The sequence below is a fragment of the Pinus tabuliformis genome, chromosome 1_2 (assembly GCF_031772625.1).
Source record: "Pinus tabuliformis cultivar Carrire ecotype Pingquan chromosome 1_2, CPIR1, whole genome shotgun sequence".
Taxonomy (NCBI): Eukaryota; Viridiplantae; Streptophyta; class Pinopsida; order Pinales; family Pinaceae; genus Pinus; species Pinus tabuliformis.
Genome location: NC_142298.1, coordinates 433735613 through 433760668, shown reverse-complemented (window position 1 = coordinate 433760668; position 25056 = coordinate 433735613). Strand labels below are relative to the sequence as shown.

At 40.5% G+C, this 25056-nt stretch overlaps 1 pseudogene; it reads right to left on the bottom strand.

Moving 5' to 3' along the window:
- The window catches only part of LOC149206216 (uncharacterized), a 77110-nt pseudogene extending 52691 nt beyond the window's left edge, over window positions 1-24419 (bottom strand).
- Window positions 24420-25056: the final 637 nt, after the last annotated feature.

Genomic DNA, 25056 nt, shown 5'->3' with positions numbered 1-25056 from the left:
GTTTCTAGGATTGATGATCAGAAAGTCTGTAGGGTATTCCCATAGACACCATTACATCCTATAATGTGCCTTCTGGTTTGCCTACCGATTGGTCAACTAATTCCAACAAGGTCGTGGTTGGGTCCAAGGATGTAATGCCAAGATTTTGACAAGTTGTGGGTAAGAATATTGATTTCTGCTCCTAAATCAACTAAGTCATTGGGGAAGGAGCATCCATTTATTTGCACCGTGACTATAGGATTTCCTGGGTCCTCATATTTTACAGGTTTTTCTCTTTCTGATAGTAAATAAGATAAGGTGTCAACTACATGGACAGTTGGATTTGTTGTTATTTTCCTCTTTGGTTTTTTCATACATAATTCCTTAATAGTTTTTGCATAAATTGGGATGTCTTGAATAGCCTGGAGGAGTGGTATTTTTATACACAAAATTTTCAATTCTCCTAGAATATCAAAATCAAGATGTTCAATTGGGCGAGGTATGATTAATCTTTCTGGGAATGGTGGAGAAGAGGTGGTTGCTTGATCATGAGTTTTTTGTCTAACCATGTTCTCTTCTTGTGGTGCTTGTTCTACAGGTAATAGATCTTCAATTTGAACATTTTTATCCCCCTCTGATTCTATTATCCGCCCAGATATTAATTGAAGGTCATTGCACTCCCTTAACTCGGTTTCTAGCTCTGGTCCTTCAATAATTTGGACAGATTGAACCGGTCTGTTGTTGGGGTTCGGGTTGCATTGGGCTGGGAGCTATGGTTGTAAGTTGGTCTGAGGGTTTTGTTGCAATGTGTAGGGTGCTGGCAGTGTGTGTTGAGGTAGGGGGATTGTTCCTACTGGTTGATTTGTAGGTCTATGCTAACTTGACTGCCAATTTTGGTTCTGTGAAGTTGAGGGTGGCCATTGGGATTGATATGCATTATTTTGCCAAAACAATGGGAAGAAAGAGGAATTTGGCCAATTGTTATTTTGATTTGATTTGTTGGGCCAAGTTGACATAGGGGATGGCTATTGACCAATTGGAAAAGGATGGTTGGTTCTGCCACATGGTTCCTAGGTATTGTTGTGAATTATATTACAGCATTTGAAAGAAAGAGGATGGATCAATCGACGTACCTGTTTGTCATGGTTGCCATTGGCGATGCTGATTTAGCAGGTAGACTGGTTCTGTATCTTCTTCTGCCTCCTTATAGACTTCTTTTAGCCTTGGGAGTGATGGAAAACTTTCTGTAGCATGATCTTTTGTACATATGGCATAGGTTTGCTTAGTATCCAGTGGGCACTTTTTGTGACTATGCTTCTTTCTGCATCTAGGATAGAATATCACCAAGTTTTGTTATGCTTCTGCTTGCTTTTGTTTGGCTTGAATAATGTCCAATTGTGTTGTTAGAGTCCCTAAAATATTGGTTTTGAAATCCTCTAGCAGATTGCCAATTTCTGCGCAAGTTATGCCTCCACCAGAGATTTTGTTGTCCCTTGTGGTCATGTTGCATTCCACTGGCTTCAATCTTGTGTTGCCTCTTGAACACCTGATACAAAAATTAATGATGTCAGCATAATTCTCTTGATATATATCACCTTTACCCATAATATTTAATGTTTCTACCCATTGTTCTTTCATCCCTTTAATTAGTGTAGTTTTCAGCACATTATCAGGTAAAGGCAGAGTTGCATAGGGAGACCACTGGAGGTTATATTGAAATCGTTCCACATATTCTTATAATATTTCACTTGGTCTTGCTACCATCTGGAATATTTCGTCTTTCAATTCCCTAGATCTGCAATAGTCCTGATACTTTTTTAAGAAAGTAGTTTTCATTTGTTCCCAATCGTTTATTGTGCCTCCACCTAATCCCATAAACCATCGCAAGGCTGCTCCTTTCAATGTAGAGGGAAACAATTTTAGTTTTTTGGGGTCGGTGGTATAATCATACCCCCAACACAATACATCAAACTCAAACAGGAATGCGTCTGGATCCTCTAATGTCAACCCATGAAAGGTAGGAATATTTTGGAGAGGGATGGCTTTCATAGGTGCGTTGACTGTTGTGTCAACGATGGGATACTGCAGGGTGGAGGTCTGAGGTGTTTGTGGGTTATTGGCCATTTGATCAAATATGTGCCAATACCCTTCTGGGATCTCTATAGAGTTATTCCTAGGATGACTAGAAGGGGTGGTAATGAGCTTAAAAACACTCCCCTGGTCTGGGATAATGAGTGTTCCTTGCTGGACTACTACCTGAGGGGATCTTGGCTCCTCTGTTTCCCCTGCTTCTTCTTGAATGAACTTAACAACACTCCCTCTATCTAGGATGCTGAGTGTTCTTGGTTGAATTATTACCTGAGGGGATCTTGGCTCCTCTGTTTCCCCTGTTTCTCCTCCTCCTTCACGAAGATTACTAGAATTCCCTTCTTGTAAAGAAATTGGGTGAGAATTTTCAATTTCTTGAAAACTCTACTCAGTCTCTTCTGTTTTTCTATGGACCTCAATGAAGGCTACAGATGGTGAGCTTGTGGCCCGAAGGGAGCCAATAGGTTGTCTGGAAGCAACTTTTCTAGGACCTACTGATGGCTAAGATTCAGCTTTCTTTATGATGTCATCTATGAAAGTTGATCGTCCAAGGGTCACCGGTCCCTTAGCTTTGTCGGGTTTGGGTAGTGGAATTGGATTATTTTCAGTTTTTTTCTTCTTAGTCATACACACAATTCAAATATTTACCTCTACCCTAAGTTCTTAACAATTCTGCTGGAAAGCGGGCGGGGAGCGGGCATTTTACGTGCTTCGTAACCAGGTTCTTACCTTTCATTTTTAATACCCAATTATCTCCCAACAGACAAGCAGCAAATACCTATTTCAGATTTCTGTAATTGTGCTGAAAAGTGGGCGAGGGAGCAAGCACTTTACTTGCTCGTTACGTAGGTTCTTACCTTCCGTTTTCAAAACCCAATTCTTCTTCAACAACAATCATCAGATGTACACTACTCCTCAGAAATGGCTACACTCTCCCCGGCAACGGTGCCAAAATGTTGAGTGATAAAAGGTGCCTTTTTAACTCCTAATTATCTTCACATTAATTATCAATCTAGGTAAGTATTTCTATTTCAAGAGTGTACACAGTATGTGGCGGCTATTTAACTCAGAGAGTAGTGCTTCTAAATTGCAGTATAGTTCTTTCAAATACAAGAGTAAATGGATGTAGCAAGTAAATTCTAATTGCAACTAAAAGAAAACTCAATCCTCTAATGAAACTAAATCAGACATTCATCAAAGTAACAACAATCATCAGTCGAGAATACAGTAGTAATAACTCATTCCTCTTTTAACTGATTTATTCAATCAAACACAATTCTTAATATAAGCAACAAATGATCTCAATATGAGAGCTTCAACAACAGTATTCAATACTCTTTATAGTAGATGATCTCAAAATAGAATGCTTCAATAAATAACTAGATCTGAAATAACAATAAACAGTTTCAACAATATTACTGCAAAATATATGAACATAACAATTTCGTTGAGATTGGAAAACAGGAAATAGCAAAGCGATACAATTGCAGAAAGTAGAAATTCAATGAAACCATCACACTACGAGAATCATAAATGCATGATATAGGAACAACAAGTGAATCCACCAGGGCCGGGTCCTTAGCCGCCAGTGAACACCGCCGGATTACTTCAGGAGATGCGAAGGAACATCAACCATTTTATATATTAATCATTTCATAAGCGTTACAGTAAGTTCGTGCTCTGCTCAATAGCGAGAGTCAGTGATAGAAGTTAAAATTTCTCAATAGTGATTCCCTCCTCCTCCTCTGCTTACAATTGTTGCCTTTTTATAATGAGAAAGAGGTAAAAAGATAAATAGTAAAAGCGATCCCTCAGGATCTCTCAATCCTGAGGGATTCACACATTTTTCTAAGTTCAGACATTTTTTCCTCCTTGCGCTGATCCTGTTGATTTTCCTTTGGACGTATCTGTAACCGCCGCATCCTTCCTTATCTTGCTTCTTTCTCGTTGTTCCTTGGTTAGGGAACAACAGTTGTCCCTTTTCATATTTTTCCTGCATAAAGAAGGATACGATCAGCTAAATTGTAATTACAGATGATTTCCTCATTCTTACCATAATCTCTTGATATATTAACATTTTAGGGTATAAAAGGGATATAACTAAAGGAAAAGGGTGATGAAATAAATAACATATGCATAGCTTTTCCATGACTCAACATCCTCAAGCCAAGGGTGCTCTGTAGCGCTCTGTGCCCTGACCAAGCCTACGCTGGTGCCAGAGAGGCCATTTTAGGGGCTTTCAAGCACATTTTTTACCAAAAGACACTTCAAAAGGGCTGAAACAAGATCAATGGAAGCAAGTAAAGTCTACTAGGGTTTACTAGGATGAAGGTAAACTACCTTGAACAATGATCGCTCCCCAATGGAGTCACCAATTTTTTATGCGGAATTTTGTATCTATGGATAAATACAATTTCCCTAGGTGGGTGGATACACCCAAAACAACAAATTTAAAGTGTTTATCCTTTTTCTATAGAAGATAAATAAGACAAGGGACCTACTTGTTATCTTTTTCTTTCCCTTTGTCTCCTTTGTTTGGCTCTTGTCGCTCCTTCTCGAACTTAATCCGCTCGACAAGTACCTGCAATCATAAACAGAGGACAAAAACCAATCAAAGAAAGAGATCTATCTACTATAAGAAAATGGAATCAAAAGCATTTACACATATAATCATCATACATAAAGACAAGAATATGGGAAAAGGTGTCGATAGCTTTATTAAGTAGAAGGAAGAATTACAACCATGAAGTCCGATCCATTGTCACTCTTCCAGCTTGTGTTCCAACCAACATCACATCAAAATCACAACACTCTCGTAGCATAAAAATACTTGCTTACAATATCAAACCTCACACCAGTAGTATCTCCTTAAAAATTCTCAAAGTCCAGCCCCTAATCACTTAGATGAGTGCTCACTTTATAGGAAAATGATGGTGGTTTGGTCATAAATGAGGGTATTGAATGGCCTTCCAAACTTAGAGTTAGTTTCCATGGAGGAAGGGATGAGTGAATAGGAGGTTATTTAACTCATTTCCTATCCAAATTCAAGCTCATAGGAGATGATAAGTGTGGGAATATTCTAGAAGGCTTTAGAAGATAAGAATATTCCTAGAACCCTATGAGGATTTCGCTCAATCTCGCCCAGTGCAGGTCAAAGTGGGCCTAGGTGCACTGAAATGCACCCTTACATGGGCCTACCTGCACTGAAGTACACTTTCCCCTGACCAAGGCTGCGCTGGTCCCTCAAGGAGGCATTTATGGAGGGATTCAGGCTAAGAATATCTCGGGTAAGGAGGCATTCAAAGTGATTACTTGTTTAGGGCATGTAGCAACTGAATTAGGGTTTGATGAACCCTAAAAGTACTGATCTAAATGATGGGAGTGATGTGCCCAAATAGACTTGTAACACTCGTGTAAGTTTGGATCATTGGTATTAGAGCAGTCTTTTCTTTCTCTGTTTTTATTTGCATGTCACCAACAAGGTCAGGGTATAAGGAGTTAGGGCTTGATCTGGTTGAACCATTGCAAGATCAGCCTCGTAAAACTTGACAATCTCCCATGGCAAAAGAAAAGAAAGATGAGGGGGCAAGAGATCCTTTCAAAATATTGCTCGAGGAAGCCCTCAAGTGACAGAGGGACGTGATGATGGATAAATTTGCCCAGATCCTTCTACGACTACCCATAGGTGATGCATCTTCACCCAACATCCACTCTGGAGGCACCACTCCTTTTAAGGTATAAGTTAACTTCAATATTCCCATATTCGAAGGCCTGATAGATGAAAACACCATAGATAAAAGGTTAAATCTATTGGAAGGATATTTTTTAGTTCATGACTTTTCCAATCGGGAAAATGTTACTTTTTCACTTTTAAAGCCGCCCCACACATCAAGGATTGGTGGGAAACCTACTATGAACAAAAGGACAAGAGTGAAACCTCGCTATTTTTAGCCACACCCACTTAGAATTATTTTTGAGAGGCCATCAAGGAACAAAATTACCCTGTTGGGAGCTATGAAGACAAATACATAAAGTGGACCACGCTATGGAAGGGAAGGGACCAAGATGTGCCAGAGTTCATAAATACTTTCCATACCCTTCGCAGGAAAATGGGTATCAAGGATACTAAGTGGAATTTGGTGCTCAAGTACCGCAGCTATCTACACAAGTAAATCCAGGAGGAGATGGAGTCCCTTGACATTTCCTCCCTTGACATGACGTATCGGTACATTGTCAAGAATGAGAAAAAGTTTAAACATAAGAAGTGGGACTTTGGATCGGCAAATCCAAAGCAAGGAAAAGGTTCCCCCAAACCACAAAACAAAGGACCAAGCCAAGGCGGCGCTACCCAAGACAACCTGTTGAATGTGCAAGGAAAGAACAACACTCTGAAGATGAAGAAGGACACGGGAAAATGGTGTGATTTCCATAAGAGATCCACTCACAATACAAGTGAGTGTCGGGCTAAGCAGTCACTGGTGGACGAGTTGAAGGCTTCCAAATTAGATGCGAGTTCTGACTCTAAATCTGAACCCGATAAGGGAACTGATAAAGGTAAGAAGATCATTGATGCAGAGACTAGTGCCACCATGTCCACCACCAAGATCTATAAGATTGAGCCCGAAGATCCAGAGGAGGGGAAACGCCTCTTCCACTCACAGATGTGGGTGAAGGGTTCTCCGCTGTAGTTCATTATCGACAACGGGAGCCAAAAGAACCTCATGTCAGTAGAGCTCGTGAAGTGGGTGGGTCTAAATTCTATAGCACATACACAACCATACACCATCGGGTGTCTTCACCAAGGATGGGATCTTCATGTTAGCTAGCAGTTTCACCTTCCCTATAGCATCAAGCCCTTCATGGATGAGGTATTGTGTGATGTTTCTCCTCTTGAAGTTTGTGATGTATTTTTAGGACAACCATACTTGTGGAAGAAAAATGTTGTATACGAGTCTAGACCTCGCTCTGTGATTATTAATTTAGATAATAAGTTGTATAGGATACCAGAGGTGGCCCTGCCTACCACCATCTCTTTGATCATTGGAAAGAAATGTAGTAAGATCATTTCCCAAACTAGGAAATTTGTTTTCCTTATGATTCACCCCCAGGGCAAGAAGAAGGTTGTGGCCATGGCTTCTAGGCAGGGCTCCTCTACACAACAACATCAGATGGACAAGGTCATGGAGGAGTATAGGGATATTTTTTCCTCACCCACATGGGTACCTCTGCACTGTCAGGTCAAGCAATCCATCGATCTGACCCCAGGCGCACCACTGCCCAATGGAATGATATATTGACGCTCTATTATGGAGAACAATGAGATGAAGAGGTAGATTCAGGAACTATTGTAGAAAGGGAACATGAGGCCAAGCTCATCACCTTGTGGGAGCCCGATTGTATTGTTACAGAAGAGAAATGGGACCTGGAGGCTCTGTATTGACTATCAAGTGTTGAACAAGATAATTGTCTGGAATAGGTACCCAATCTCGTAGATTGATGACCTTCTGGACCAGCTCAAGGGGGGAAAATATTTCAGCAATATTGACTTGATGTCCAATTATCACTAGGTACCTATCGAACCTTCCGATGTGTGGAAGAATGCCTTCAAATCCAAGGAGGGTCTTTTTGAATGGTTGTTCATGCCATTCAGATTAACTAACACCCTTGCAACCTTCATGAGACTAATGAACGACATATTGTGACCCTTCACCAATGCATTTGTGGTAGTGTAATTACATGAGATCTTTATCTTCAGCCAGAGTTGGGAAGAGCACCTCCACCATATTCAACAGGTCCTTCAAATCCTACACCAACATAAGTTGTGTGCTAACTTGGAGAAATGCACCTTTGACCTTACCCAAGTTCAATATTTGGGGTACATCATTGATGAGCAGGGTGTACATGTGGACCCATCCAAGATACAAGTCATTCGTGATTGCCTAACCCCAACCACTCTAACAAAGATCTGCAACTTTTTGGGTCTTGCCAATTTCTACCGTAGGTGCACGTTGGGGTTCTCTAATGTCACTTGGCCTTTAAGTTAAGTCACCAAGGGCGGAGCGAAAGAAAAGTATTTTTGTCGGAAACCCAAAAACAATCATTCTCCGAGTTGAAGAATCGTCTCTATTCTGCACCAGTGCTCACATTACCAGACATGCAACAACCATTTGAGATTGAGATAGATGCCTTCGACTATGCTATTGGTGCATTTCTTACTCAGCATGGGTATCCAGTGGCTTACCACATTGAGACACTATCAGACACAGCATAAAAGTACCCCACTTACGACAAAGAAATTTATTCAATTGTGTAGGCTTGCCGTCAACGGAAGCATTACATTCTAGGGAAGGAAACAGTCATCCACACAAACCATTGACCTCTACAGTTCATACAGGCACAACAGAAGTTGAATAACGATCGTCATCAGAAATGGTCCACCTATTTGTAATTCCATTTGAACATTTAGTATAAGAAGGGCATCATTACTAATTTTGTCGATTGCCTTAGTCGACCACCGGTCATGGCACTGATCACTGTGCTCGGCTCCTGTGGGCACGAGATATCGGGATGGCTGCATCTTTACAAGAGCGATCTAGAATTCGACAACATGTAACAGACACTCCTGAAAGGGAAGCAAGTTCCAAATTTTCACCTTTAGGATGAAATATTATGCCACCTGGGACACATCTGTGTTCCTTCACGTCAGCGTGCCAAGCTGATTTTGGGGGTGCACTACAGTCAAGTCGCTAGACATTTCAAAGTAGAGAAAACAATGGTGGTATTGCAGAAGTATTTTTATTGGCCAAAACTTCATTAGGATGTTGGGATGTACATTATATTTTGCACCGCCTACACCATTGCCAAACCAACCATCAAGAAGCAAGGCATGTGTACTCCACTACTTACTCCTAGTCGGCCTTGGGAATCTGTCTCCATGGATTACATGTCGAGCCTTCCTTCTACTAAGCATGGCAATGATTTCATTTTTGTTGTCATCGACAGATTCTCTAAGATGGCCATCATGGTGGTCTGCAAGAAGAGTATCACAACAAAGGCCAATACTAAGCTCTTCTTTGAGCGAGTACAAGTACACTTTTGGATCCCACAGTCCATTGTCTCAGATCAGGACAATAGATTCCTGAGTGCATTTTGGTCAAGTCGCTCGTCGATGCTGGATACAAAACTTACTAAGTCCACAACTTTCCATACCCAAATTGATGGCCAAAGATAGGTTGTCAACAGGATGATCATACACATTTTACGCATGTACAACTCAAAGCATCCACGTACTTGGGATGAAATTCTCCCCTATGTCCAACACAGCTACAACAGAGCTCTCCACAACTCAACAGGCCACAGCCTCTTTCAGGTAGGCCTGAGATTTCAGCCATTATGCCGCATTGATGAGGCCATACCATTTGCAGCCACTCAGGTAGATTCAACTCATGTTCAGTCTGAAGCTGAAAGGGCTAACAACTTCATTGAGCACATTCAACACATTTCCATCAGGTCTATCATATATTGGACAAAGCCAATGTTAAGTAAAAGCAATACCATGATCAACATCGAGTGCCACACAAGTTCCAGGTGGGTGACAAAGTTTGGCTACATTTGCAGAAGGAGCACCTTGCTAGACCCCACCACAAGCTTCGCCCACTCCGATATGGGCCATACACCATCACCAAGGTCAGCGGTGGCAATGCCTTGGAGTTCAACATCCCACCGTTCCTTGGTCTGCACCAAGTGTTCAATGTGGATCACCTTTGGCCATACTTTCTACCTTTGTTGGACACAAGTGATAGTGAAGAACACCTCACACCAACAGAGCTCAACTCGGATTACATGGAGAAGGCCACAACTGATTAGATCATGGACACATAAATAAAGAACACTTGCCAATAGAGGATACAACTATATCGAGTTGTCAAAGTAGGCCAACTCCTTCACCAGGGCAAGCGGTTCACCAAGGACCAGGTTCAACATAAATTTCCTCACCTCATGGAGGCTCTACACACAATGGGGACCATTACTTGCTAAGGGGGGAGGAATGATCTAGGTGTATATTGGTGGCCAGTCGCCTATTCCACCCAAACCCCCCAGTCAGTTTCATTTGTTTCCTTGTTTATTTCAACATTTATTATTTTTAGCATTTTTTTGGTTCCTGAACTTCTAGAGCAGTTTTGACCCCCTAAACAGTGTTTTTTGGGGTCCATGGAAAGCCCAAAGGCATAGGAAAGGGCATATGGTGAAACATGTAGTACTTAGAGAGACCTTTCCAACAAGGTATCATACGCACCAAACGGAGATGATATGACCAAGTTACGACCCCAAGAAATTGGCTGCCCAACTAACCCCAACAAGGCCCACAAACTCTTGGTGTTACATCCCTTGGGGTTAAGTTTTTGGTTGTTTAAGGTTTTTTCATGTTTTCCAATAATAAATAGGCCCTTCAGCCTCATTGTAACACAATTCAAAGTCATGTAGCCACCACATCTCTTCTCAGAGATAAGATACTGTCACTCGAGCTATCTTATTTCCATTCTGTTTGTAAGCATAGTTCAATATTTTCTATTAATGAAATGAAGTGTTTTTCCGCTGCATCTTTGTGTTTATGATTATATCTATAATTTGTTGCGTTCCTGTTTAAGTTTAGATCATCTTTGGATATTTTTTTTTCTTAAACCATTTCTTCTTGCCTTTCTTGTTGAACTTCTTATGGCCTTTCTTTCCTTTCATAACAACCTCAATTTTTTGAGGACACTTGGTTGCAAAATGGCCAACCTCACCACAATCAAAACATATCAATGGAATTTTACCTTTGAATTTTCCCATACATGTTCTCATATTTTGTGTGAATTAGGAAAATTCTTTATCTGAAAATTCTTCTTAATCTTCTTCCTTTTCTTCATCTTTATAGATGCAAGTTTTGGTTTTTTGAGTTTGCTTTCCCTTATGAGTATTCTTGGATGCGAAAAATGTTTTTTCTAAGTGAAATGTGCCACCCTCTTCTTCAATTTTCATTTCATATGCCATAAGAATTCCATGCAATTCTTCTATGCTGAGATTGGTCAGATCCAATCTATCTTCCAAGATAGATACCTTTGGGTTGAATCTTGCTGGCAAGGTTCTAAGGATCTTTTAGACAACAATTTTCATGTCGACGGGTTCTCCCAAACCTTCCAATGTATTTGTTGTTTCACCAAAAAGTTGAAAGTATGCAACAATATTTTCATCTTCCTTCATTTCGAGTTGCTCAAATTTTGACCTGTAAATTTGAAGCTTTGCTTCATTCACCTTTGAGTCACTTGCATATATATTTTCAAGCTTGCCCCATACCTCTTTAGTAGTTTTGAAACTTAATAACTTAAGATAAACAGATTCGATAAGCCCACTGATAATAAGATATTTAGCCTTTGCATCATATACCATATTTTTCTTACCTTGTTCATCCAGGGACGATGTGAAGCCTTTCTCAATTATGTAGGTTTTAACCCCGTACAGAAATTACCTGCATACGAATTCTAAAACACAGGAAAAATAAACAATGCGAGAGCATAACACATAAAACACATATACACAGAGATTTTCCCACTGGATTCCTTTCAATGTTACAATACATATTTATACATGCCAAAGCATCCAATACCATGGACCGAAAACCATCGTGTCCAATACCATGGACCGAAAACCATCGCATCCAATACCATGGACCGAAAACCATCGCGTCCAAAAAAACATGTGCAAAAATCATGAACAAAACCATAGGTGGGTCTACCCAACCTAACAAAACCAAAATTTTTCGGGGCACTGCCCCGGACCCCATAAAGTGGGGTTACGGGTGCCCTTCAAACCCCGTGTTAACTATGTGGAAAGAATATAACACAACCCAATATTCTCCCACTTGTTGTTTTCTTTCCACAGGGGGCCACAAGAGAGCTTAGTCATTTTCCTAGCCCTGAAATGCCCATTGTCTCTCTACACCAAGAGAACTTCTCAGAGCTCACAGATTTTGTCAATGAATTTGTAGTATTCTTCAAAGTGTCCACCTTTACCAGCAACACCTTTTTGTCTTCTATCATATCCATCACAAAGTGATACTGAACATTAATGTGCTTTTTCTTTGAATGATATGAGGGTTCTTTGCCAAGAAAATTTCACTTTGGTTGTCACAGTCTATCCTTATAGCTTCCTATACTAACCCCATACTTGAACATAATCTCTGCAACCAAACTGCTTCCTTGCTTGCATGAGTGGCTGCCATGCATTCTGCCTCTATAGTTGATATTGCCACTACAGATTTTTTCTTACTCATCCAAATGATTGCTCCTCCAAATAGGTTAAGCACATACACACTTGTAGATCTTCTCTGATCTAGATCTCTAGCCCAGTCTGCATCAATAAAGCCATGAATATCTAACACTTTGTCCAATCTCGGTCTTCCTTGGTAGCACATAACATAATCACTAGTGCCACGCAAATACCTGAAAACCCACTTCACTGCTGTCCAATGCTCCTTTCCTGGTTTTGACATAAACCTGCTCAATACTCCCACTGCATGTGCAATGTCTGGTCTAGTACAAACCATTGCGTACATCAGGCTGCCGACTACACTTTCATATGGAACACGGGACATGTCCTCTTCCTCTTCTTGTGTCTTGGGAAACTGTTCAGCAGATAACCTCACACCTACAGGAATAGGAACTTTCACCAGTTTACTATCCTGCATGTTAAACCTCTGCAGTATTGTCTTGACATACTTCCTCTAGTTTAACTAGAGCTTCCTCTTTGCCTGATCTCTTTTAATTTCCATTCCCAAAATATAGTTTGCAGCACCAAGGTCTTTCATGTCGAATTTAGAGGACAATTGGGTCTTCAAATCCTGGATAATTTCTTTGTCATTTCCAACCAGCAACATATCATCCACATACAAGACTAGATAAATAACACGGTCACCAATTAATTTAAAATACACACATTGATCTGCTTTGCTTCTGGTGAAGCCAAGTCCCCATATAAATGTATCAAATTTCTGATACCACATCCTTGGTGACTGTTTTAACCCATACAGAGACTTCGTTAACTTGCATACTAGTTCTTTCTTACCCTTCACCACAAAGCCTTCAGGTTGCTTCATGTAGGTTTCCTCTTCCAGATCCCCGTAAAGAAATGTTGTCTTCACATCCATCTATTCTACCTCAAAATAAAAAGCAACAACAACAGATAAAAGTAATCTAATAGAAGTTACCTTGGCAACAAGAGAAAAAATATCAGAAAAATCAATTCCCGGAACCTGGGAATAACCTTTTGCTACTAATCGAGCTTTGTATTTCTCCACTTTTCCTTCTGCATCTGTCTTCTTTTGGAACACCCATTTGTTGTCAATGGGTTTCCTTCTAGTCGGCAACTCCACCAGATCCCAAGCCCCATTTTTGTGCAAAGATGCCATTTCATTAACCATGGCCTCTTTCCAGAGTTTTCCATCCTCTGAATCCACTGCTTCCTTCATAGTTCTGGGATCATCATCAGTAATAGACAAAGAAAAATTTGAATAGAAAGCAGATGGACTATACCTTTATGGTTGCCTTCTTTCTTGAACCGATCTTCTCACAGCGGGAGTTTGTGGCTCTTCATCTTCTGATTCCTCCGCTGTTGTAGAGTCTGATTCTTCCTCCTTTACCTCAAACTCTATCTTCTCAGGTTCCTTTGGTTGGACTTCATGTTTAATAACATCTTTCACCTCTCTAAACACCACATCTCAGCTGTACACAACCTTCCTTGTTACTGGGTTCCAAAGCTTATAACCCTTTAAACCATCCTTATAAGCAATAAAGATGCACTTTTTAGATTTACTATCCAACTTGGTTCATTTATCCTTTGGGACATGTACATATGCATCACATCCAAATACCCTTATATGTGAAAGAGAGGGTTTCTTACCAGTCCATACCTCTTGAGGAGTCTTATCCTCCAATGCCGATGAAGGTGACCTGTTGACTAGGTAACATGCAGTATCCACCACCTCTGCCCATAATTCCTATCCTAACCCGACACCACTGAGCATGCTTCTTTCCCTTTCCATCAATGTCTTATTCATTCTTTCTACAACTCCATTTTGTTGAGGTGTATATGGAGTAGTCTTCTAGCGTGCTATACCACACTTCTTACAGAATTCTTCAAATTCCTTACTGCAAAACTCTCCACCGTTATCTGTCCTCAACACCTTTATCTTCTTCGCTGTCTGTGTGGAGTACCTAGGAAGGTATGTTTCGATGGTCATTTTGGTATCTTTTCATCAGAACTCAAAAGCCTTTTGCATGAGAAATCTAGATAATGATAATAATTTATAACGAAACACGAGAGATTAATGAAAAGCACTGATAGTCGTCATTTCTGTGTGCAGGAGGGAGGAAATACGGGAAGTGGCCATTCCAAAAGTAAAGACAAAGCTGAGCTAACTGCTGTCCCTTTGACGGAAGACCGGAAACGAACCAGATCACAACGAATCAACCCAAGAAAGGACGCGGAGATACCAGCACTAAACAGAAAAAGGAAGAAGTAACGCAGTATTAATGATTCTGCGAATCCCTGATCGCTATTTTGCCTATTTTCTGTACCTAGATATCTCCGCCATCTTCCCTATAAAAGGGGTAGCACCGTTGGCTTCAGGGAGGATCTTTTTGGGGAGTGTAATTTCTTTTAAGGAAGATCAGGACTATGATCTTTATGTTCGGTTGAAGACTTGAGTTCCTGTAATTTTGTTGCATGCTTTAATACAGACTTGTTCACTCTTTTATCTTTGAGCCTGGATCTATCTTAAGCGGTGTACCCCTGGAGGCTAAGGGCCCGGCCCTGGAGGACACTTGCTCTTGTATTATTACGCGTGGTTTCCGTGTGGTTTGTTCATAGACGTACTCTGGTAATTTGCTATGTTTTGAGAATATTCTATTACATGCTCTGTTGTTATTAAGTTATTTTGTGTTCTTGAACTTTATATCGATGCCATGTTATTTTACCAATTCTTTAAGCATTGATTAATCCCTACAGGACACTGTTACTTTATTACAGAATTCTTCACGATTGTGTTTTGCATTATAACAAGTCATTTGGAAAGATCTGTTTTACATGGGTATCGAATGTGACTATTCTTTATTATGAGATACAGTCGTACGTGTTTTAACAGAAGCAGATTACGTATGGTGTGTTTCTAAGGTTCTATAGTATTATTCCATCATATAATATTGAGGGATTGGTGTTTTGATTTGCATGGTTAAATAGAGTTGCAGCTTAAAGAACTCAGTTATTACTTATTTCGATTACTGTTCTATTCCTGAACTGTTGTTCCATTTACCTGTTTTTTCATTTATTTGCTGTTCCATCTATTTGCTGTTTCATTTATGTGCTGTTCCATTTATTTGCTGTTCCATTTATTTGTTGTTCCATTTCAATTTGCTGTTCCATTTCCAGATTGCGAATTTGCTGTTTCTTGAGGACGAACTTAGGCTGTAGAGGACCCCAGCATCTGCTACTTGGTCCCCAGACCTCTGATCTGCTCCCGTCAGATATGAAAGGGATGTGTTATTGCTACCAAGCCCTTGGCTGATGTGTTGTTCCATTTCATTATTACTCCTTTTATCTGCTGTTTCATTTCTAATCATTAAGAACGATCCTAGGCTGTAGCGAGTCCAACATCTGCTATTTGGCTCCCAGACCTCTGATCTATTCTCATCAGTTATGAAAAGGATGGGTTATTGCTACCGAACCTTTGGCTGATGCAATACTTGGTGTGATTTAGTCCTCTAAAGTAGTTAAGTTGTAGACTTGCATTAGTTTACTTTCGTAGTTGTAAATAGCTGTAATACAAGCATTACTCGGGCAAATGCTAGCCTCAGACTGAGACACCCTTTGAAATAACTAGACAATCTCGGATTGACATATTAATGTGAGGTAACTAGAGGTGAAAGAGACCCTTTTTATAGCTCTACATTTTGGCGCCGTTGCCGGGGAAGGAGTGTAGCTATTTTTCTTTTTTAGAGTAGTGTACGAACCTGCTAGGGAAGAATTGGGTTTTGAAAACGGAAGGTAAGAACCTACGTGCGGAGCATGTAAAAGCCCTGCTCCTTTGCCCGCTTTCCTGTAGATTTGCTGTTATCTGCTTAAAATTTAGTAGTAAAATTGAGTGCATGACTAAGCAGAAAAATCTAGAGAAAAATCCCAAACCGTTAACGAAACTAGAAAAAGCTAAGGGACCGGTGACCCTTGGTCGATCGACATACATAGACGAAATCTATAAGAAAGCCGAATCTCAGCCTTCAGTAGGACCCAGGAAAGTTACTTCCAAACAACCTACTAGTTCCCTTCAAGCCTCAGGCTCACCATCTGAAGCCTTTGCTGAGGTGCATAGTCAGACTGACAAACAGGACTTTCAAGAAATTGAAAATTCTATTCCAGAACGACTGCAGGAAGGGAATCTAAGCAATCTTTGTGAAGGAGAAGGGGAAATAGGTGAAGTTGGGGAGCCAAGATCTCCTCCTAGGATAATTCAGCCATTAAATAGCCCAGACAAGGGGAGCCGGCAAAAATTATTATTGAAGACACCCTATTTCCTCAGACAAAAATTCTAGATAGAGGAAGTGCTATTAAAACTGTTCCTGTTGAAAATATTCCTCCTCAACCTAGGAATACCCTCTTAGATGTTCCGGAAGGTTATTGGCATATATTTGACCCAATGGCTCAAAATCTGCCAAACACCCAAACTTCTACATTACAATACCCCATAGTGGATTCCGCAGCAAATGCTCCTATGAAAGCAATCCCCCTTCAACACATTCCTACATTTCATGGACTTACATCAGAGGACCCCGATGCATTCTTATTTGAATTTGATGTGCTATGCAGGGGATATGATTACACCACTGACCCCCAGAAATTAAAATTGTTCCCCTCCACTTTGAAAGGGGCAGCTTTAAGATGGTTTATGGGTTTAGGTGGTGGAGTTATAAATAACTGGGAACAAATGAAAGAATCTTTCCTAAAGAAATATCAAGATTACTGTAGGTCTAGAGAACTAAAAGATGAAATATTTCAGATGATAGCTAGACCAAATGAAACATTAGAAGAATACGTGGAACGTTTCCAGTATAATCTGCAAAGATCCCCTTATGCATCGTTGCCCTTGCCTGATAACGTGTTGAAAACATCATTAATAAGGGGCATGAAAGAACAATGGATTGAAACATTAAACATTATGGGGAAAGGGGATATATATCAGGAAAGTTTTGCTGACATAATTGATTTATGTATCAGGAGTTCGAGAGGCAGTACACAAATCAAACCAGCAGAACATGATCGATTTGCACGGGAAAATAAAATTTCATCAGAAGGAGTAACACGGTGGAAATTGGGAATTTACTTGAAAATTTTAAAACTGATATACTAGGAACACTGACTACACAATTGGACGTTTTGCAGGCTAAGCAGAAACAAATGGAGGCAGAACAGAATTTAGCAATTTTCTGCCCCAGATGCAGGAAGAAGCATAGCCATAAGGAATGCCCACTAGATACAGTTCAGACATGCGCCATTTGCACAAGGGATCACTCATAGAAAATTGTCCCTCATTACCTGGACTGAAAGTGGTATATAAGGAAGCGGAAGAAGAACCAGAAGCAGTGTATCTACTTAACTAGCGTCGTTAGTGGCAGCCACGACAAACTGGTATGTTTTCAGACCCAGCTTCTTCTTTTCATTATCCGCAATACAATACTCAACAGTATAATACATGGCAAAGTCAGTTTCAACCCCCATTTCCAAATTGGTCATCACAGTCATACCCTTCTGCAAACCCGTGGCTAAATCAGACAAGCCAATCTAGTTGGTCGAATCCTCCTTATCCCCCACCATACTGGCAAAACAACCCGTATCCACCGCAATGGACTCCCCCCACTTCACAAAGTTCAAGCTGGCAAAATAACTGGCAGAGACCAACACAACAGCCAGTAGGAAACATTCCTTTCCCTCAACCTACACTACTAGCTTTACAGCAAAACCCCCAATCTAATCTCAGACCCCAACTCCCAGCCCAGCCCAATCCCAATCCAAATAACAGACCGGTCCAAGCACTCCAAATTTTAGAAACACCAGAAGAAGGACCCGATCTGAGGGAGTGCAATGATCTGCAGTTAAGATCTGGGCGTATCATTCAAACAGAGGGAAACAAAACAGTTCAGATTGAAGATCAGTTACCTAGAGAACAACTGTCACAAGAAGAGGATGAAAATAGGCAACAAACTCAGAATCAAGCAACTACATCCTCTCCCCCATTCCCAGAACGTTTAGTTATACCTCGACCTATACAGCAACCTAATTTTGACATTCTCGGAGAATTACAAAATTTGTACATAAAAATCCCGTTCCTTCAGGCCATTCACGACATCCCAATACACACTAAAACTATTAAGGAACTGTGCATAAAAAGACCAAGAAGGAATGTAATAGATAATCCAAGAGTTCATGTAGTCGGCACTTTATCTGACCTATTATCAGGAAAGGAAACACCTATTAAGTATGAAGACCCAGGAAACCCAATAGTAACTATTCAAATTTATGGCCAAACCTTAACCAATGCCTTAGTTGATCTTGGAGCTGCAATCAATATATTGACCACCTCCACTTGCCAAAATTTAGGAATTACATCTGCAGAACCTACTTCAACTTTGCTGGAATTGGCTGATCGATCTGTGGTCAGGCCAGAAGGCATATTGCATGATGTTATGGTCTCAGTTGATTCCTGGGAATACCCAATTGATTTCCTGATAATAAATCCTAAAACCCGACTAGATGGACATCCATTGATCTTAGGAAGGTTTTGGCTCGCTACTGCTGATGCCTACATCGGCTGTCGACAAGGAAACATGATCATAACTAAGGGGGCAGATATTAAGAACTTAGTACTATATCCCCCAGCGCAGCCAAGCATCACAATAGTCAAAACTAATAGGCACCCTGTATCATATCTTACTGACAACATTAGATCTCCATTAACTATACAAGAAGCGCTAGAGTTCAAAAATCAAACAGAAGATGATGCCATCAGTAATTTTATTAGTCAAACTAAACTCACATCTCGTACCCAGTGTCATATGATAAAAGCAACATTTGATAACGAAGTAGAGGAGGAACCTCTGAAAGATGTGCATGACCATACAATCCCTGTCACGTTAGTTGCACATAGTAAAATAGTGGAAATCGAACCTGGGAAGACCTTAAACATTAACGCCAACCTTACACCGGAACAAGAAACAAAACTCATCCATGTTTTAACAAAATATAAAAATGCATTTGCATGGGATTACCCCGATATGAAAGGAATTGATCCTCAATTGTGTACACACCACATCTACATAGAGAATGATGCAAAACCTGTTAGACAACCTCAGAGAAGATTAAATCCTCATCTAAAAGAAGTAGTAAAAGCTGAGCTCCAAAAACTTTTAGATGTTAACTTTATCTACCCTATCTCTGATAGTAAGTGGGTCTCCCCGCTTGTGGTGGTACCGAAAAAGAATGGGAAGTGGAGAATCTGCATGGACTATAGAGAACTAAATAAGGCAACGCAGAAAGATCACTTTCCTCTCCCATTCATCGATCAAGTATTGGACACTTTGGTAGGCAAGAAATTCTTTTCTTTTCTTGATGGTTTCAGTGGGTATAACCAAATACAGATTGCCCCTGAAGATCAGGATAAAACTACTTTTACTTGTCCTTGGGGAACATTTGCCTACCGAGTTTTACCTTTTGGTTTATGTAATGCCCCTGCCACATTCCAAAGGGTTATTCTTAGCATATTTGCAGATCTAATAAATGAAGGATTGGAAGTATATATGGATGATTTCACTCCATACAGAGAAGAGTTTGATCCAGCAATGGAAACACTAGAAAAAGTCCTACAACGCTGTATAGCTACCAGGCTTTATCTAAGCCATGAAAAGTGCTACATGATGATGACAGAAGGACCTATTCTAGGGCATTATATTTCAGCAGCCGACATACAGGTAGACCCAGCCAAAATCCAAATACTTTTGCTTATTCCTACTCCCACTACTCAAACAGAGGTAAGTAGCTTTCTTGGATTCTCTGGTTATTACAGAAGATTTATAGAACATTATTCACGTATTGCTGCACCATTGTATGCACTAACTGGTAATATTGATTTCCTTTGGACAGAGAAATGTGAACGTGCTTTCAATGACCTAAAAAAACTTCTATCTACAGCCCTAGTCCTTCGAGGACCAAACTGGGATTTGCCATTTCATATATCATTCGATGCCTCAGATACAGCCATTGGAGAGGTCCTTGGTCAGGAGGAGGATAAAAAACCATACGCCATTTATTACATTAGCAAAAATCTATCCCCTGCTGAATTAAATTACACTGTAATTGAAAAGGAATTTCTAGCTGTTATAAATGCTATCAATAAATTCAGACATTACATCACTGGATATCCCGTTATCTTGTACGCAGATCATTCTGCTATAAAGTATCTAGCAAATAAACCTGTCACAAATGGCAGAATAACCAGATGGATGATTTTATTGCAGGAGTTTGACATTACAATCAAGGATCGACCTGGTAAAGAAAACCCGGTAGCTGATTTCCTCTCAAGAATGCCAAAACCAGTCGATGCAGCAGCAGTTGAAGATCAGTTTCCAGATGAGCATCTCTTTGCTGTTGCTTTTGAAACACCCTGGTATGCTGATGTCGCCAATTACCTAGCAGTAGGTAAGTTACCAAAACATCTAACCCCTAACGAACGAAAACAGACTGTCCAGCGAAGTGCCAAATTCTCTTGGATTGGAGGCTATTTGTTTCACACAGGGGCAGACATGCAAATCAGGAGGTGCGTTCGACAAGATGAAATCTTTGATATATTGAAAGCATGCCATGACCAACCATGTGGTGGACATTTTGCTGATCGCAGGACTGCACATAAAGTATTACACACAGGGTATTATTGGCCCACAATTTTTAAAGATGCAAAGAAATTTGTCCAAGCACGTGATAGTTGCCAGAGGGCGAGACGCCCTAGTCACTCAGATGAGATGCCCTTGAAACCACAGCTATTCATTGAACCATTTGAGCGATGGGCCCTTGATTTCGTGGGGCCAATCAACCCACCATCAAACCAGAAAACATACATTCTAGTGGCAACAGAATATGTCACTAAATGGGTTGAAGCGGAAGCCTTGCCCAGGGCTACAGAAGAATCTGTTATACAGTTCCTGCTCCATCCATTTGTGCGCTATGGCCTCCCTAGAGAGATAATCACAGATGGAGGGCCACAATTTGCTGGAAACAGAATAGCGGCAACACTCAAAAATTATCATGTTCAGCATAAAATGACCACCCCATATCACCCACAGGCAAATGGGCAAGTAGAAAACAACAACAAGATAATAGAAACAATTCTAACCAAAACAGTTGCATCACATAGACGCGATTGGGCTGCTAGACTACCAGAAGCACTGTGGGCTTATAGAACAACATGGAGAAGCACCACTGGCCACTCACCGTACCAGCTTATGTTTGGAAAAAAACCTATCTTTCCTATAGAATTTGAAATCCAGACATTACGAACAACACAAGAAGTAGGGTTAGACTTAACCGAGGCGCAAACTAATCGATTGCAACAGATTAATGAGCTGGATGAAATTAGACTCTCTGCACTTCAACATACGGCCCTGATACAGTAGCAAAGAGCTAAGTGGCATGATGCTCTCATAAAAAACAGAGTCTTCCATGAAGGAGACTGGGCTCTTTTATATGACTCTAGATTTCAGGACTTCCCCGAGAAACTCCAGACTCGTTGGTTGGGACCATATGAAATTCAGAAAGTACATGGCAATGGTACCCTCACACTAATTACTATTGATGGTTCTGGGTATACCTTTAAGGCAAACAGCCATTGAGTCCGTCTCTATCGCAAACCACTTACTCGAGAGTCCTTTTGCCAGCAATTACGCCAAGATTCAGATATGGAGATCTTACGGGAGGAAGACAAGTCTCCTCCACCTGTAACTCGCTAAGAAGTTTATTTTTCTTTCCAATTTGTACATAATTCTTTGAATTATTTTTGTACATATTTTTTACAACATGTTGTGATTTTTGCTGTTCCTTTTTCCAAAAGGAACAGCACTTGTGATTTTTGCTGTTCCTTTTCCAAAAGGAACAGCACTTGTGATTTTTGCTGTTCCTTTTCCAAAAGGAACAACACTTGCGATTTTTGCTATTCCTTTTTCCAAAAGGAACAACACTTGTGATTTTTTGCTGTTCCTTTTCCAAAAGGAACAGCACTTGCGATTTTTGCTGTTCCTTTTTCCAAAAGGAACAGCACTTGTGATTTTTGCTGTTCCTTTTCCAAAAGGAACAACACTTGCGATTTTTGCTGTTCCTTTTTCCAAAAAGGAACAACACTTGTGATTTTTGCTGTTCCTTTTCCAAAAGGAACAACACTTGCGATTTTTGCTGTTCCTTTTTCCAAAAGGAACAACACTTGTGATTTTTGCTGTTCCTTTTCCAAAAGGAACAACACTTGTGATTTTTGCTGTTCCTTTTCCAAAAGGAACAACACTTGTGATTTTTGCTGTTCCTTTTCCAAAAGGAACACCACTTGTGATTTTTGCTGTTCCTTTTTCAAAATGAACAGCACTTGTGATTTCTGCTGTTCCTTTTCCAAAATGAACAATACTTGTGATTTCTGCTGTTCCTTTTCCAAAATGAATAGCACTTGCAATTTTTGCTGTTCCTTTTTCAAAAGGAACAACACTTGTGATTTTCGCTGTTCCTAAGGGACAACATTTCTGATTTTTGCTGTTCCTTTTCTAAAAATGAACAGCACTTGAGTGTTTTTGCTGTTCCTTTCTCAAAAAGAACAGCATTTGTGTGTGTTTGCTGTCTCTGAAAGAAACAACATGGTTTGATTTCTGCCGGTATTTTCCAAAGGAACGGCATTTGTTTGATTTTATTGAACTGCATCATTGATTTCCACTGCTCCTTTCTCTAAACAAACAACCGTTGTTGTATCTTTCCTTGAAATTGCACTACAGCTTGTCCCTTCTCAAGGATGCAGAGTGCTAATGGAATACAACTATCTACTTATGTGATGGAAACAAAAGCACAGTATACGGAAATCGGTAAATCATAAATCGCTATCCTTATAAGCAACTGCCTTGAATTGATGAAAGGATGTAGGGAAAAGATATGCTTACTTATCACCTTTTGTTGCCATTGTTCTACTAACTCTGTTTTGATTGGTAATCTCTATCATGCTGATTTTTTTTTATCTATTTTAATTATCATTCCCCAATAAGATCAAAGAGTTTATATCTTCCTATTGGGATTTTAAGACTTCTTCCACCATTCCTACTCTTAAGGAGTGTGGAATCACCCTTTGTGTATAAATAGGAAAGGTTCTCTATTAAAACCAAAGAAAAAAGAAGCAACCAAAGCAGTTTTCTCAAATTGCAGGATAGGGAGTCTCATTACGAGCTGGCCTACCATGATCATCAGGATGGAAGCGAAGTGGCATTCCCATTAGGGCCACCACACCCGGTAAATGGTCCAAAAGGTATATCAAAATAAATAAATAATCCTTGGAATAATAGGTTTCACCACGAGCCGGCCTGCCCACTATTCGCTCCTTCCTCGTGAATGGCACTATGACTAACTGGTTACCAAGCCTGCATAGTGGCCTACAGTTTTGACATCACATAACACTTCCTCGCATACACAAAGGACTATGGTTCCCGGGGTGAAATAAACAACTCTTCCAAGGTTATGGACACCTGTTGGTAGCAGAGCTCTGTTAATGGCATTGAAGTCGTAACCTTTATACCAATGGGTAAGGAAATTATAACCTTCGTATCTTATAACGTGATAATTTAATTACCCAGCCATATCCCGCATGACTATTTATTACCGCCAATCATTACGGAGCTAGTGACAGTGACCGCATGGGGCTTGCTAATTATGGCAAATGTCTATTCCCGAACTTCCATCAACTCACCGCAGTCACTTACGTATTAAAAGCGATTTAACTTTTCACCTTGATCCCAGTAATACGCTGTTTTTGCGGACATGGCATATTTTCATAAGCTGCTCCATAAAGGCCTTGCGGATGAAGCAAACGCTACTCCTTTATTTTACGGCTGGGACAGCCTATCATATTGCGGGGGGGGGGGGGGAGTAACCTCATTATTCCCCAGAATACGTGTCAGCCCGTTATTCGAGAAGATCTTGTACTTGAGCATAGCACGGCTCAACAGTATGATCATTTGCCATTTTTGTTTCTTCTGCATGAATCGCTGTTCGAAGTTATTTCCATTGCATACGCCGTTGTATTTAAATTTGAGCGAGAAACTCGCCACCAGCTTCTCTGCGTCTTAACGAACAGCTGAGAATCTGCAAGTGAAGCCATGGGTGGAAGGTCAGTCCGCAGAGAACCACAGACATTGACTGCTTCAGCTGCAGCCCGAAGAATTCTGAAGAAAGCAGGATGGTTGACCTACCTCAACCGCCTGAAGGAGTCTAATGAAACTGTGGCGAAGGAATTTTTACAAAACCTGCGGGAAGAACATTCCACAATCAGAGGAAAACGAATAGAGGTCACGGATGATATAATAGCAAAAGTCACAGGACTACCGGCCATAGGGCCTGTGTGGACAACAAAGAAGGAAAGGCTGCAGAAGATTGTGGAAATCTTTCAGGACGAGGGCCAGAGCTTAACAGTTCGAGGAAAAGGGGTGCTGCCAGCAACGCTAGGAGATCCATGGGTAGAATTGGCGAAAATTGTCCAGAGCTACATTACTTGCGAAGGCAGAAAAGACGTGGTAAGACCACGACATCTAAAACTCCTAGCTGTCTTAAAACAAAAATGTTCTGTGAATTTACCTGCATTGCTTAATTCGCTATTGCATGATGTGGCACGAAGCATGA